Below are 15,859 nucleotides of genomic sequence, written 5' to 3' on the forward strand. Positions count from 1 at the left end.
TAGTCCCCTATTTACCCATCACCTAAGAAGTATTCAGGGCCAAAGACGCATAGATCATGGAAAAATTGACACAGTTGTGACTGGCTATGATTAATCCATGATTCTATGTACAAAAGTAGTCAAATTACTAGAATACAGTGATGTCTAATTCACAATTAAACTATCCTGAACATAATTTTTTTCAACAAATATTTACTGAACATCTACCATGTGTGAAGAACTGTACTGAGGGTGGGGATATGGTGGACCACAAAGTGACCTGACTCTCCCATCACAGAGACCAGAATCCCTTAATTTTTTTTCAGATGAAATGTACAAATCCTATTGTAACCCTGCTATCATGATTTTACCAGAGAATGGTGAATTTTGGATTATTGTACTAATAGATATGCTAACTTTTCATATTCTGGGTTTTGCTTCCAGTCAATGACAAACCTCTCACTGTACACATCTACATATATCTATCTAAGAACACAGAAAACAGATTAGCTCAATTCACATATGCATTCCTCAACCCACTGAATGTTTTTATATTAAAGTAAAACAACTCATCCATCTGACATAATATGCAGACATGGTATTCTGAGTGATTTATTTTCCTATAAACTGAAACACATGCCAACTTTGGAAATCCTATTTTGAACAGAAAATAATACTCCTAAGATGTGGTGATATACAACTCTGTTTTCTTAAATAAAATGCTCTGCCCAAAATGCAACCCTAGTTATATCAAATTGAGGAATTTAAGTCTATCAATGCCATTCGTACCCTCCTTACTACCCCAAGCTCTACAAGCTGACTTCAGAGATTGGGCACGCTGGTTCTAGTAGTAGTGTATGACATAGCTGCCACTGGGGATGGTGAACTTACCACCCAGGCAAGTTCAGGTCCGTCAACACATTGATGCCAACATGCATCAGATATGCTCAAGGATTTAGTGGGTCAATAGCTCATGAAGTCAAAGAAAGAGGGAGCAGAAATAGGTGGGAAGAGCTTTCAGGAAGTGATGCAGTTCTGACACCTCTGAAAGGAGAGACAGAAGGAAGGACTGAGTGGGAAGAGCACTGTACTGAGAAAGTACTGAAGGAGAGTCTGTCTATCCGAAGAGTTCAGAATTGGAGCCAATGGCCCCACTCTAGTACCTCTGCCATGCACAGCCACTGGCTGGTAGCAGCCTGGGTGAACAATGGCCTCAGCATGCAGGCTACCAGTCATCTATGCTCCCCACAGCAGGCTCCTTTGAGCAATGTACCTCATTCACCTTATACCAACTAAAATTTTGGAAGAATTAACTGGGGAATCAACACTTGGAAAAGCATGTCTAGTTCCACTTTAGGAAGGTAGCAGGAGCTGCGTTAGTTGAGGTTTTGGTGACTCTATCCATTGACAGAGGAAATGTAGACAGCTTTCCTGTGTTTCCAAAAGTAAGGTAAGTCATCTTGTGAGGCATCCCGGTGACACTACTACCAGTTGTAATTTGAAGGAGTCACTGCTCTCACAATCTGAACTACCACAATGACTTAATTCATTAATCAGAATAAAGTCATGTGTTGTCACCATTACATTCTTATGTTCTTGGTATGAAGAAAAGTGAAGAGCCCTAGTCAATTTTGCTCAATGGATAGAGTGTCGGCCTGCAGACTGAAGGGTCCCATGTTCGATTCCAGTCAGGGGAAGGGAGCACTTTCCAGGAAAAGAAGTAAAGTTCCAAGTGGTACCCCAAATCGCTATTTGGTGGGTTTTCAAACACTTTGTTTAAGATTCTTGATTTCATACTGCATCAAATACTATGGTGGCATATTATTGCTGTTCTTTGTTTCTTTCTATTTTGCATAAATAGATTTAAAAATTTTGGCTTTAATTATTTACATTACATCTAGTTGCTCTCTCATGTGCAGTGAAGCAACATGACATAATTTGTCAAGAAACGAGAATCACAGAAAGGGTCAAGTACCACAGATGTTCCAGAGAGAGCTTTTGGCCAGCACATCGCATAGCTGTTATTTGGCACTTTTTATGTGCTAAACAGTTGACTAACATCACTGCTGAATCTTCAGAAAATGTCTTTCAGGGCAAGTAAGTTAGACATTCTTCACTTGTAGGAGGAGATAAAAAGGTTAAATGACATACTTCCAAACAGAAGGAGGAATCAACCTCAAAGCTAGGGAAAGCCTACAAGTATCTTAATCTTAATTATATGTTCAGTATTTTGGGAAGAAATTAAATATCATTAATTGATGCCTGTGAAGTGGTTGAAAATCGGGGAGGGATTTTGAAAGAGTGAAAAGGAGGATGCTATGGAAAGAGACCTCCCTACATTTAGTGGCAACTGTTTGCCAGGCCTTGTGCTGTGTGGTCTCATTTCTTATTAGCCAACCTCAATATCTTCCAGGTAAAAGTAGAATAGAATGCTACCAGCATGACAAAAATAGATGATACTCTGCTTATTATTCAAGACGAAAAGGAAAAATTGCTTTACTGATGGAGCAGTAGTAGCTCCATGGATGCTTTGAAAGTAGAGCTATGAAGAAATTTTATTGCTGCAGTGAGAAAACTGGGGTATAATAAAGGCACATGTAAAAGAGCGTAGAAAATCTGACATCAGAACCCGTCCATGCTGAAATACAGAGAAAAGCCTGCTTTTTCTTCTTGCATACTCAGTGCATTGCCACTATCACTGCAGTGTGTCCTAGAATTACCTGGAATGCTTATTAAATATGTTTATACCACTGCTATACCCAGAGATTCTGCTGTGGTAGGTCAGGTCTGGGTGTAATAGAAACTCCCTAGAAGAGTTCTGTGTAGGTCGAAGTACTAGGTTGCTGTCCACCTCGATGCCAGGCACCCAGCTTAAGGACTACAGCTGCCTGCCTGGGTGATGCCTGCGCTCCTTCCTTCCAGCAGCCACTTCCTCTGTGAGTGTATCGGGGTGGATGGGTTTCAAGCCTCACCTGTAATGACTTTAGAAACTTGAGGATGTTACATCCATTATGAAGCATTTCCTGAGTTCCCCTAAGCCAGTGGTCGGCAAACTCATTAGTCAACAGAGCCAAATATCAACAGTACAATGATTGAAATTTCTTTTGAGAGCCAAATTTTTTAAACTTAAACTATATAGGTAGGTACATTGTTATTAACTTAATTAGGGTACTCCTAAGGCTTAGGAAGAGCCACACTCAAGGGGCCAAAGAGCCGCATGTGGCTCGCGAGCCGCAGTTTGCGACCATGGCTCTAAGCTAAAAGAGCTCCTTCATGCTGCAAAACTCTTTATTTAATACTTTTATTATAGCATTTATCAAATTATATTGTAATTGTCTTCTTATGTGAATCATCCCTTTATCAAAATGTGAGCAGGTTGAATACGGCTTGTTCATTCTTGTGTCTCTGGCACCTAACACACTTCCTGGCACAGAGAAGGTACTGAATGGATTTTTGCATGAAAGTATAACAGAGCAATGAAATTATAACATACTGGATCTTGCTTAGCGCTTCATGTCACATGGGCACCTAGCCAATCAGCAGCGATATGAAAGGTTTAGCTAGATGAAAGGGTGTCTTAGGCTTCTCTGAAAATATAGTAGCCTGGGTGCTTAAACAACAGAAATTTACTTTTCATAGTTCTGGAGGCTGGGAAGTTCAAGATCAAGGTGCCAAAAGGTAAATTTAATTGGGAGGCTTCTGCTCTTGGCTTCTAGGCTGCTGCCATCTCACAGTGTGCCCATGTGACCTCTTCTTAGGCTGTGCTCAGAGAGAAAGCAAGTTCTCCGGTGTCTCTTGTCATAAGGACTCTCCTCCCATCATTACGGCCCCACTCTCAAGACCTCATGTAACCCTAACTACTTCCCAAGTATCCCATCTCAAAATACCAACACATAGGCTTGAGGGCTTCAACATTTAACTTATAGGAGGACACAAACATTCCAAAGATACTAGACTGGTTGTCTGAAGCTTGCCTTCTAGCTCCAGGACCTTCCTAGGTATTACAACACATGGACTTAAGATTCTGCATCTGTAAAATGAGGAGTTACTTTCCCTATCACAGTTATAGAGGAAATATACTGAAAGGCTCTGGAAATGAATACACATTATGGTTAGTATAAGGTACTCTTTAATTTTGAGGTGGCTACAATCTGCAAAGAACTCCTAAATTACTAGCAATATCACACAGAAACTCAGCAGGTCTGGGGATCACTAAAGCTTGCATTTTCTCTATTTGGCTGCTGATAAATATCTGCCATGGTGTACTTTTTATTTATTTATTTATTTATTTGAATAATTTGATAAACATAATTTACTCTACACAAATAATGGTCATCAGCTTTGTAGGCAAACTCTTTAATGAGAATGCTGAGGGAAATTTTGTACATTGCATTAGCTTTCACTTCTATTATTTGACAGTAATGAGACATGGTGTTTTCCTGATAATGAGGCTTATACTGAACTAAAACCCCATCTATTACTCTTTTTGCTTTTTGAAAGGAAATTTATACCAAAGTGTCATCCTCAGTGTCAATATAGGGGATGACAAAGAGGACATATATCCACGGAGGATGGCAAGAGGAGGAGGAGGGGGAAGAACTGGCTCCTGGTAACTCCACATTAGCCTATGAGTTGAGTAAGCAACTCATCACCTTGGAAAACACAGAGGAGGGGATGGAGGATATACCAAGTCAACTTGAGGTGCTTACAGCAATGACACTGAAAGAAAATCTTAGGTATTTATAACTGAGAAGGTATGGTGGCCTCTTCCTTGAAATGTCTAGGAACTTTTTCTCTTGCTTTCTCCTGACTTCTCTCATGTATTGCTTGCTTTCTTGCAAGCTTGTATTTTTTTTTCCTTTGACCACTGTCTGTACATAAAGAAAGAAAAATGATGCTTTGGGATAATTTTCATTAAAATATCTATAATTTTGTCATCTCAGCACACAGTACATCCAGTCAACCCAGCTCTGAAATTTTCATTCGTGATGGTAACACTTTGAACTGAAAGTGGCATAGGGTGAAACAGTACAATGAGGACTCCTGCATCTACAGAATAAAGACAACTTTGACCACTGACCCACAGGCCTAGCCACCAAAAGTGCCACATACACAGATGGAAACAAATGCCCCTAGAGACTTTTTGTGGACCACTTAATTTGCTATTATTTTACCCAAAGTTTCTTCTCTTTTTTTTCATCTGTATATAGTGGTGAAGTATGACTAATTCTATGTCAAGAGGACCCTTTCAGTCATAACACAGGTCCAGAATGTGGGTATGCATTGGCTCTGGAAAATGAGCTTGCTGTGGTCTAGCATGAGCTAATGCTACCTATATCATTCAAAATGACTGGCTCAGTCATGGATGTGGTGGCTCCAATTAACCTGTTCCATAAATACATTTTAGTGAAGTCAGACCAAAGAAATTAATGGATTTCAATTTGGAAATATTACTTGAAATTGACTGGCTCTGGGATAGATTAGAAATGCTGCAAATGACCACACACACAGAGTCATGAACTAATTATTGAACTGGCAATGTAATAAATGAGAAACTATTCCTACCTTCCATTCCATCATCTATTGAAGAGCACAGCAGAGGCATAATAGGCTTGGTGTGTATTGAGAAAAAGGAGAAGCAATGTCATGATACATATATTTTGTAAAAGATTTATGTGCATTATAACCCCATAATTATTCCAAGGTAGAACTGACCTGGAAACCATATCTATATTACTCTTAGTTACTGTGTTTTAAAATTTGTTTCATAATGAACACCAAATATTCAAGAAGTATGAAAACTGAAAGTCAGTTTACTACTGTTCTGTCCATATAAGCAGGGGATGATTAGCAATGATTGAATGAAATCATATCTGAAGAACGTAAGCCCTGGCTGGGTGGCTTTGTTGTTTGGAGTGTCATCTGGTATACCAAATGGTTTCTGGTTTGAAGCTGATCAATGTTCCTCTCTCACATCAATGTCTTTATCTCCCTCTTTCTCTTTCGCGCTCTCTCTCTCTCTCTCTCTCTCTCTCTTCCTCCCTCCCTCCTCTCTCTCTCTCTAAAACTCAATGAAAACATATCCTTGGTTGAGGATTTTTTTAAATTAAAGAAATATCAATATTTATGGCATCTAACAACCAACTGTCCCTTGTGCACAGTTCTTAATGAACTATACAGTAAATTAAATATTTCAGCAGATTCAGTCACAGAATCCAAAATCAAGTAAAAGCAAAGAGTCCAGTGTTAATCTACAAAGGGGTTGTTTCTAATCCTTTTATGCTAATCCATAAAAAAAGAGCAACTGGTATTTGTTTAACATTTTATCTGATCACAACGAGGCTCACCCCTACCCGATTTCTACAAGCCCTCTGTGTGCTGCCCTCAAAGGGACTCCTTCTGATTTCCACTTGGCAGAAACCGTCATAAATAAGAGAATTACTCTTATTTGATTTTCACTTAACTTCATAAACTCAATTTTTCCCTTCAGGTCTTAAAATAATTGCTGTATTAAACTCCATCTGACTGAGAATTGTTGGGAAGGTCATGGGATGTCTGGGCTTGACAGTCAACTCCTGCTACTTCCAAACAATTCACTTTGCTATTTACTAATTCAGAACTGGAACAACTGTAAACTTTTTAAAGTTTTGAACCCATAAGCTATGAAGGATATTAAAGAATAAAAGTGCTTCACAGTGCCCCAATGGCTGGAAATTTCAATTTAGCAGATTAAAGATCCCTAAAATTAAGAAATGTGCAAATAAATTAAATCAGTCTGCCTTGCATATTCCCCTGAATTTTTGCAGTTTCTGATGTGATGTAACTATTGATAAGAGAAACTAAAAACACTTGAATTAAATCAAATCACTTCTGCTGCATAAAGCAATAGAAAGATAACTGAAAAGTCAAAGAATAAAGGCACTATGTACCTGCAAGTCATTATTAAGGAAAAAGTTCATTTCACCTCAATAAATACCTCTTAAATAGTTTAAAAGGCAAATAGAAATATTAAGTGCAAAAATCAAAAGAAAAAATACATGCCAATATGATATTTTAAATTATCTGTCTATCATGGTTGAATTATGCCCCCCCCCAAAAAAAAATTGTTGATGTTCTAACCCCATTATATCAGAATGTTACCTTATTTATGGAAGTAATCAAGTTAAAATGAGGTGATTAGGGTGGGTCAAAATGCAATATGACTGGTGGCCTTACCAAAAGGGGGAAATTGGGCACAGAAGCAAACATCCACAGAGAAGAGACTAGCAACACAGAGAGAACATCATGTGAAGACAGGATTGGAGTGATGCATTGACCAGCTAAGAATGCCAGTGATTGCCAGTAAATCACCAGAAGCTAGAAAGAGGTAGGGAAGGATTCCCCTCCAGGTTTCAGAGGGAACATAGCTCTGCTGACCCTGATTTTGGACTTGTAGTCTGTCTCCAGAACCACCAGACTACAAAAAAATCTGTGTTCTAAACTCCCAGTCTATAGCATTTTGTTAAAGCAGGCCTAAGAAACTCATACACTTTCCATTACAAAGCTAGTATCGTTGATGTCACGATTTCCTATTAAAAAAATCTTGTGTTTTTAGGAAATCACATTATACTATTTCCCTATTGCAAGATGGTAAGGTAGATTCAGGGAAAAAAGGAGGAATGTCACAACAGCTGAAAATCATATGAAAACTATACGTTAATTATATATTTAAGCACAACCATAGGATGCTGAAGACACACAAGTCTTGAAACAAAGCTATCATATTTAAAAGCTTAGACAGATCCAAATTATAAAATACTGTTACCTAGTTATGAAAAGGATTTTAAACCTTAAAGCTTTCACAAGTTCAAGTTGCCAAAAAAGTTTAAGACTTAGGTCACCTATAGGTAGAGAGACTACATTTTTTTAAAGAAAAATCACTTTTAGAATCCTATCACAGAAATATTTAAAAAACAGGAAAGTCTAATGAATACATATGTGTACAAAATGTCCGGCAGAGACCTAACAAAACTGTCTGCGTGATCTTTATCACTTTTAACAAACAACTACAAACACAGAGGAGGGGAATTGCCCATTCTTTTCTATGAAAATAAATTTTGCATGTTAGAATAACCCTCCTCCTACTTCCTTACAATTTTCATGTTTGTAATAATTGCAAGGCTGTTCAAGGAGCCTGCTTGCATGCCAAATGATGAAAACAAAGCTGGTGTGGGAACAATCATCCAAGGATTTAATTCAGGCTATCACAAGTCAAGGTCACGCTTGATCCTGGCTCCCAGAGGTGCTAATAGGCAACTTTCAATGGATTCAAATTATGGGCCAGATCATTAAACGAACTGACTGACTCATTCATTCTTGCTATTAATAAAGAACTCATCTTAGAGATTTTCCGCACGGCTGTATGGATAACCTGAATTTATGTGGACCTCAGCAGTTCAAAGCCTGAATTCATTTTCTTGAAACAAGCAGAATCTGAAGTTTATTAGCATGGAAAAGAGTTCTCTTTTCATTAGATTATTCTGAAGTGCTGTCCATTACATAATATGCCACGCATGTGGAACCTTTAGAATAAAAATTGTGATTGCCACTCAATGGGGGAGTATTTCTAGGATGTGACAGGTTTTATAACTGTGAGGAAGGAAATATCTGCCTGTCTGGGTCTCTTAGACTTTCAAACATGCTCTTTAAATTAAAATTATAGCACATAGAAAACTTCATTGCCTGTTTTACTTGCAGATAATTGTTTCTCCTCTTTGAATATGTGCCCTTTTCAGAAGTGTCCTTAACTAAACAGACCTAAAGAAGTGGTAAGAGGGATTCCTTTCCTTTCCTGTCTGATGTCCCAAGGCAATTACCTGCCGTATTATAAATTAAATAAAAGGAACGTGATCTACATTTTAATTAATCTCAATTTTTTTACTTATACTTTTAATAAGTACAAGGAGTGATTAAGTGATTAAAGTTTTTCCCTTCCAAATTTTATTTAGGAGACACTACTATAGTCAATGGCAATGAAATGAAAATGCTAAGTTTAAAAGAAATGATAGAAGATCAGTTTATTGGCCTTAACTTTGTTTGAAAATTGAAAAATTGCTCAAGGGTTCATGGCCTTTTTTTCACACTCTCATTTACTCATTTTTAATCCATTTGTTAAGCTACTATTCTTCTGAGTATCAGTCATGTCTCAGTCAATGGGAGTGTAAAGAAAATTATCCTCCATCCTCAACTAATTCACTCTTTAATGATAGAAAAATATAGAAAAATAATTTAATAACTGAGGTAAATGCTGGGAAGGACATATAGAAGTACACGTTGGCAGTACCAAAGAGTGGGTCTGAGAAGCTCAGTGAGAATATGGCAAGAGAAAAGCATGCATGCAATAGGACATAGTTGGTCAACATCTTGAATGACAAGTAGGATTTCAAAGGTAGGCAAAAGTAGGGAAAGACACTTCCTTAAAAATGAAACATCACAGTATACAGAATAGAACTTCCAATAGCTTAACATGCTTGGAACATAGTTGCAAGTAGTATACTGGGGTAAGAGAATGATTAGCAACAGGGACAGAGGAAATAGGTGAAGTCATGGTAGAATGCATGCAGAAGGCAGTGGACCTCCTCCTATTGGCAATATGATGACATCAAAGGGTCTTATCAGAACTTGTCTAATATAATTTCATTATTAAAAGACAACTCTGAGAGTTTATATAGAGTTAGTGGACTGAGTATGTCCACTTCTCACCTAAACACCCATAAAATTACTTAAAAAGTTACTTATGCTAAATAAATTCATAAGATAAAAACAAAATAAAAACAAACAAACAAAAAAAGTGACACTAGTAAACCAGAAATAAGAACAGGGAGAGAAGGGGAAACATCAAGACCACTGTTGGAAGGTAGGTGCATTCATCTGCTAGGACAGCCGTAACCAAACACCACAGGGTTGGGTACTTAAACAACAGAATTTATTTTCTCACAATTCTGGAGACTGGAAACCAAGATCAAGGTGTCAGCAGGTTTGGTTCCTCCTGAGGCCTCTCTCCTTGGCTTGCAGATGACTGCCTTCTAGTTGTGTCCTGAAATGACCTTTCTCCTATGTGCATATCCTTGGTGTCTCTCCCTTTTCTTGTAAGGACTCCGGTCATATTGAATTAGGTTCTCCTTTTATGACTTCATTTTACCTTCAATTACCTCTTTAAATATTTTAAAATATTTGGGGTTAGTACTTCAACATATAAATATAGGGGGAAACCATTTAGTTTAAGAATCCCAAGATTAAATACACATTTCTAAAAATCTTCTAGAGAAACCGAAAAAGAATAATCAGATTTCACTGGATTTAGAGCTACCAGATAAAATACAGGATGCCCAGTTAATCTATAAACTTCAGATAAACAATGGAGAGATTTTTAGTATGTCTTAAATTGGATATTGCATGGGACATACTTATAAAAAATATTTGTTGTTTATCTGAAATTCACATTTAACTGGGTGTCCTATAATATTTATTAACTAATCCAGTAACCTCAATTAGATTCTTCATCCACAAGGTAACACTGAATTTATATACTAATATTCTAAATAGGAAATTTTATGTCCAGCCAAATTGTCATTCAGAAAGGCAAATCCTACAAAAATCTCCAAAAGGAAGTACTAGAGGATTTTTGTAGCAAAAGAGTTAAATATAAATATTAGTAATTTAAAAATAATAATATAAAGTTAAATTTAAAAAGCTATCAATTTGGGGGGTAGAGTTTGGGTAGGAAATATAGAACAAAAAGAGTTGCTAAGTACTGCCTTATTGATAGGGAGGACATAAAGGAGTGTAAATATTAATAGACATATATAAATATATTTTAAAATAAAATGTAAATTTGCAAAAGTATTAGATTATAACTACTGCTCTCACCCACTTGTAAGTCACATTGGCTTCCTTTCTGTTTCTCATATGTTCATACAACCTGCATAGCAGGGCTTAGTGCTTGCTTTTCTGTTGACCTGTAATGTTCTCCCAGGTAGCTTCATTCTTTCACCTCCTTTGGGTCTTTCATAACTCATCATCTCCTCAGTGGATCTTCCTAACAACCAAAGTAAAATTACAACACCCACTGGCACTTCCTATTTTCCCCTTTCCCAAATGTAGATCTTCCCATATTACTTATCATCAGTTAGCATAGTGTGTATAGTATGTAATCTAAGCTTCATGAGGGCTGGCACATAGTAAGCACTGGGTAAATATTTGTTTAATTGAGTTGTTGATATAAATCAATAGAATTTAATAAATCACTACATTGGAATATAGTGCTTTCAGGGTTGGAAGTAATGAGAAAAAAGGAAGAGTCAAAAATAACTGGCTAAGTAACTAGATATTTTGAAGAGAACCAGGTAATGGAAGAAGAGAATACATTCAGTCTTCAGGTAAAGATTTGGAATATACAAATTGAGATGTAAGTCTACAACTAATGAAAATGTGCTGTGCTCACCCAGCTGGTATGGATCAGTGGATGGAGCATCATCCATGCACCAAGAGGTCACTGGTTCAATTCCTGGTCAGGACACATGACCAGGTTTTGGGCTTGATCCCCAGTAGGAGACAGCTGATTGATGTTTCTCTCTCATCCATGTTTCTACCTCTTCTCCCTCTATCTAAATATCAATAAAAATATATTTTTTTTAAAAAAAGAAAATGTGCTATGCTAGAAATAAAAGTGACAGATTAAACACATGGTTGAGATAAGACTGCCAAATAAATGTTTATAGACTAAAAAAGCCAAGGATAGGAACTCTTTACAGCAGTCTGTATCAGTTATGGTGGGGATAATCAAAGTTACCAAGAGTGATCAGAGAGTCAGAGGACAAAGACAGTAGTGCTATGGCAGACATTAGGGTGAAATTTCCAAAGGAAATTATTCTATTGAAGGCATCACAAAATCAAGGAAAATGAAACGTGAAATTAGGGTTGATTTTGAACATTACATTGCTAATAATTTTAATATGATTGGAAGATTGCTTGCAAATATGGCTCTGATCCTGTGCCTCTCACTGTATCAGCACCCTTTGCAACATGGCTATCACCTCCTCCCATCAAGACAGGGAGTCTGCTTCCTTACCCCCTGTTTGGTTGGTCTGGGATTTTTGCTGGAAACATCACTGTGGAGTCCCAACCCTAGACCTGAAGAGGCTTCCATTTCCATTCATTCTTGTGGTATCCCGCACACCAAACACACCGCTGACAACAGATACATTCATGGGCCCAACTGAGACTAGAAGAATTATCCAGATATTTCATAGATTTATGAACAATAATAAATGCTTATTATTTTAAGCCACTGAATTCTGGGGTGGTTTGAACTAGGAGTAGGGCTAACATTAGGATTACAGTTAGGGCTAGGGCTAGCAATAACTAATGCTATACACAGTTAAAGTAGGAATAGTTGCTGAATAGGAATGTAACAGACTAATGGAATCTAGATTTGAAGAAGTAGAGATAGCAACTGAAAGTATCTTTAAAAAACTTCTGTGTGAAGCAAGTGGAAAAACTACAAAGGAAGGATTTATATTTAATCAATGAGTCGAACTAATGGAGAATAAAAGGTTTGGGATAAAAGAAAAGGATAAAGAGATGAGTGATGAAGAAGGCCTGGCAAGAATGAAATCTAGAACACAAATGAATGCATTAGCCTTGGAAAGCAAAAGGGATTCCTCTTTTTCAGAACTACAGAAATGAGGGTAAGAGCTGTAAAGGGAGAGACTTTAAGTGCAAACAAGTTTGTGGATAAATGGGAGGAGTTGAGGGAGTCATGTTGATAACCTTTATTTTTTCTGTGAAATACGAGCCAAGTGGCAAAATCAACTTCTCTTCAAAATAGAGCAGTAATGGGATGGTGGGATGGGGGCAGGCTTGCAAAGAGGGCCTAAAGCAGAGCTTCTCAGCCTTGGCACTATTGACATTTTGGGCGAGATAATCCCTTTTTGCAAGAGGCTGCCCTAAACATTGTAGAATATTTAGCAGCATCCCTGGCCTCTACAGACTTTATACCAGTAGCACACCCTGGGCCAGTTGTGACAACTAAAATTGTCTTCAGACACTGCCAAATGTGCCCTGGGGATAAAATCACCCCCAGTGGAAAAATGGTTTAAGGGAATGAGAGAGTGAGCTTATTGAGAAAGACTTTCAAATGCCTAGGGAATCACAATCAGTTCCTAATTAATCAACTTAAATAAATTATGAATATATTAGGGGCCCAGTGCACGAATTCATGCACCTTGAAAGGAACTGTAGGCCGTGAGGCTGTAGTAGGCACAGAGGCAGGTCTCAGCCCATCTTCCACGCCCCCACCCAGCCCCTCCCACTGCGGCCCCTGATCCCCTCTCAGCCGGCAGCCCCGCTCCTGCCACCTCTCCCACGTGTGCTGATGGTGCTGGCCCCACTCGCACCCGCTGATAGCATGAAGCAACTGGGGTCGGTGCCAGGAGCAGGTGCAAGTGGTGGCTGCTGCCCCAATCGCCCTTCAAGAGCAGGGGGAGGTGGAGAAGTCCTCAGGCAATTGGGGCTGGCAGCCACCCCTTGCACCCGCTGACCCCACCGAGTGATCAGGACCAGCACTGGGCACCAGCAGTGGGTGTGAGCGCAGGGCGGGACCACGGTGCATAGGAGCAAAGAATTTTCAGTAACCACCAGAGGCTCGCCCTGATGACAGCAACCGGTGCTCTGCTTTGGTCTGGCACCCCTGTTCACCTGATCCACCATCCCGCTGCAGCCAATGCTCACTATGTTCTGTACGCATCCCCTGGTGGTCAGCACACGTCATAGCGACCAGTTGTTCTGTTGTTCAGTTGTCCCACTGTTTGGTCTATTTGCATATTAGGGTTTTAAATATATAGATTCTGCCACATTTTTAAAAATGCATACCTGATATCACTTAAATATCTGGCATTAGTACTGTTTCTATGGTCCACAAAGATATCCTTACTAAACTTGCTCCTCTGTGCTCAAGGGCTAAACCTAAGTTTCTAAGGAGAGAACCCTGTAGCAAATACTTGAAATAAAATTCAATCATCTCCAAAATAAAAGGTAACTTTTTTGTTTTCTTTTTAACCTGATCCCTTCATTTTGTCTGTCAGTTCCCTAACTTTTTGTTCTTTATATGTAATCTTGAATCAAGCTTTTGTATCTCAGGTTTCTTATTAAGACTTTTCTGCTCAACCCCAAGAAAGTCCTCCAGAGCAGTAAAATCTGCTGTGATTTGTCAAAGGTATAACTGTGGCGTCTGGAGCCTTCCAACAGCTTGCAGGGTGACAGGTCTAAATAGTAAACAAGAGACAGGAGGTGATACCCACACTCATTGGTGTAAATGGTGTCTTCATTCATAAAACCACTTTACTTTCCTGTAATTACTCTGAGACTCACTCATGCAAGTGAGGCATCCAGAAAACAACTTTGATTGGTGAATAAATGCAAATTAAATGACAGGGAAGGGGTAGGCATATGAAAACTGAGAGGAGGCATTCAGCATGCAAATTCCCTAGTCCATTTACAACCCCTGCCTTGGAATAAATTGTTCAGTAGTAAAAGCTACTGTCTTCTCCTCCGTTCTGATTTTGAAAGCCTGGGTGACAGAAGGGTGGGAACTGGTTCCCAGCAGAATTACAGAGCTCAATAGTGTAAGTGTCAGAATCTCTCCTAAAGGAAAGCGAGCTATTGCATTATCTGTGTTAGGGAAAGTCTTTCCTTTGTTGATAGCGTCTTTTCGAAGAATTGGCATTTAACAAACATGTTAATTAAAGCTCTAGACTACATGCTATAATGTTTGCTATGCATTTTGTGACAAGTTCTATTGTGTTTTTATGTTAATATTATTCTTCAGCAGATTACATTGCTCTTCATTATCAAATCAAAATGTTGAATCTGGGCACAGCATCTAAGTGAGAGAAAACCAAGGTTTTGGGGGGTTTGTGTGGGTTTGTTTTTTCCCCTGCTTAACATTTGTTTGATTTTGATGGGGACAACTATTTATTTTACCACCTAAAGCAAGTATGATCTCTGTTTGACCTTCTTTTAATGAAGGAAAAGAAGGAAAGAGAGAAGTAAAGAATACAAAATAGGATAAAATATATACTTGTTTCATTATTCTAGGGGAGCTATGAAACTCTTAGCTTGCAATAACACACTAGTTGAGTTGAGATTCTAGTCAAGGAGCAATATCCATTTGTTATGGTATATATGTGTTCTTCCTTAAGCATAGCACAGGCTCATACAATACAAGATTAAAATAAATTGAGGTCTTCCCTCTCCTTCTTAATGCACTTTCTTATTCCATATACAAAGAACCTGCTGGAATATGAAAGATTTGACCTAAATTCTATTTTATCAAGGAGATTGCCTGAAAATTACAATGTGAGAATAAAGGGAGGTGCATTTGATTTCCCAAATTTCAAATCTGGGAAATATTAGCATAAGCACTTTGATGATCATGATAGTATAGTCTGGAGAATTAATCTCTAAAGCAATCAGAATTCAGATCTTCTACAGCTTTATAGATCAGAATGACCTATTTTAATTAATTATTCTAGATAAAAAGAGACAGCTGCTTTACATAGAAGATTGGAGCTGTTATCTGCTTTGGGGCTAGGTTACCTTGAGTAAATTGCTCGCAAAACCTGACTTCATATGTGATTTTCTGAGTGATCTTTAAATTGGGGGAAATCTATGTGCTCCTGCTGGGAAACAGCATAGCAACATGGAAAAGGTCACACTGCCTATACGTCAACTCTGGCTTCTTTCCTTATTAGCTGCTTGATAATGGACAAGTTACTTAAACTCTTTGTGCCTCAGTTTTTCATCTATAAAATGTGGAAAATCACACCACACTCATAAACAA

Source organism: Myotis brandtii, unplaced genomic scaffold (assembly GCF_000412655.1).
Source record: "Myotis brandtii unplaced genomic scaffold, ASM41265v1 scaffold115, whole genome shotgun sequence".
Lineage (NCBI taxonomy): Eukaryota > Metazoa > Chordata > Mammalia > Chiroptera > Vespertilionidae > Myotis > Myotis brandtii.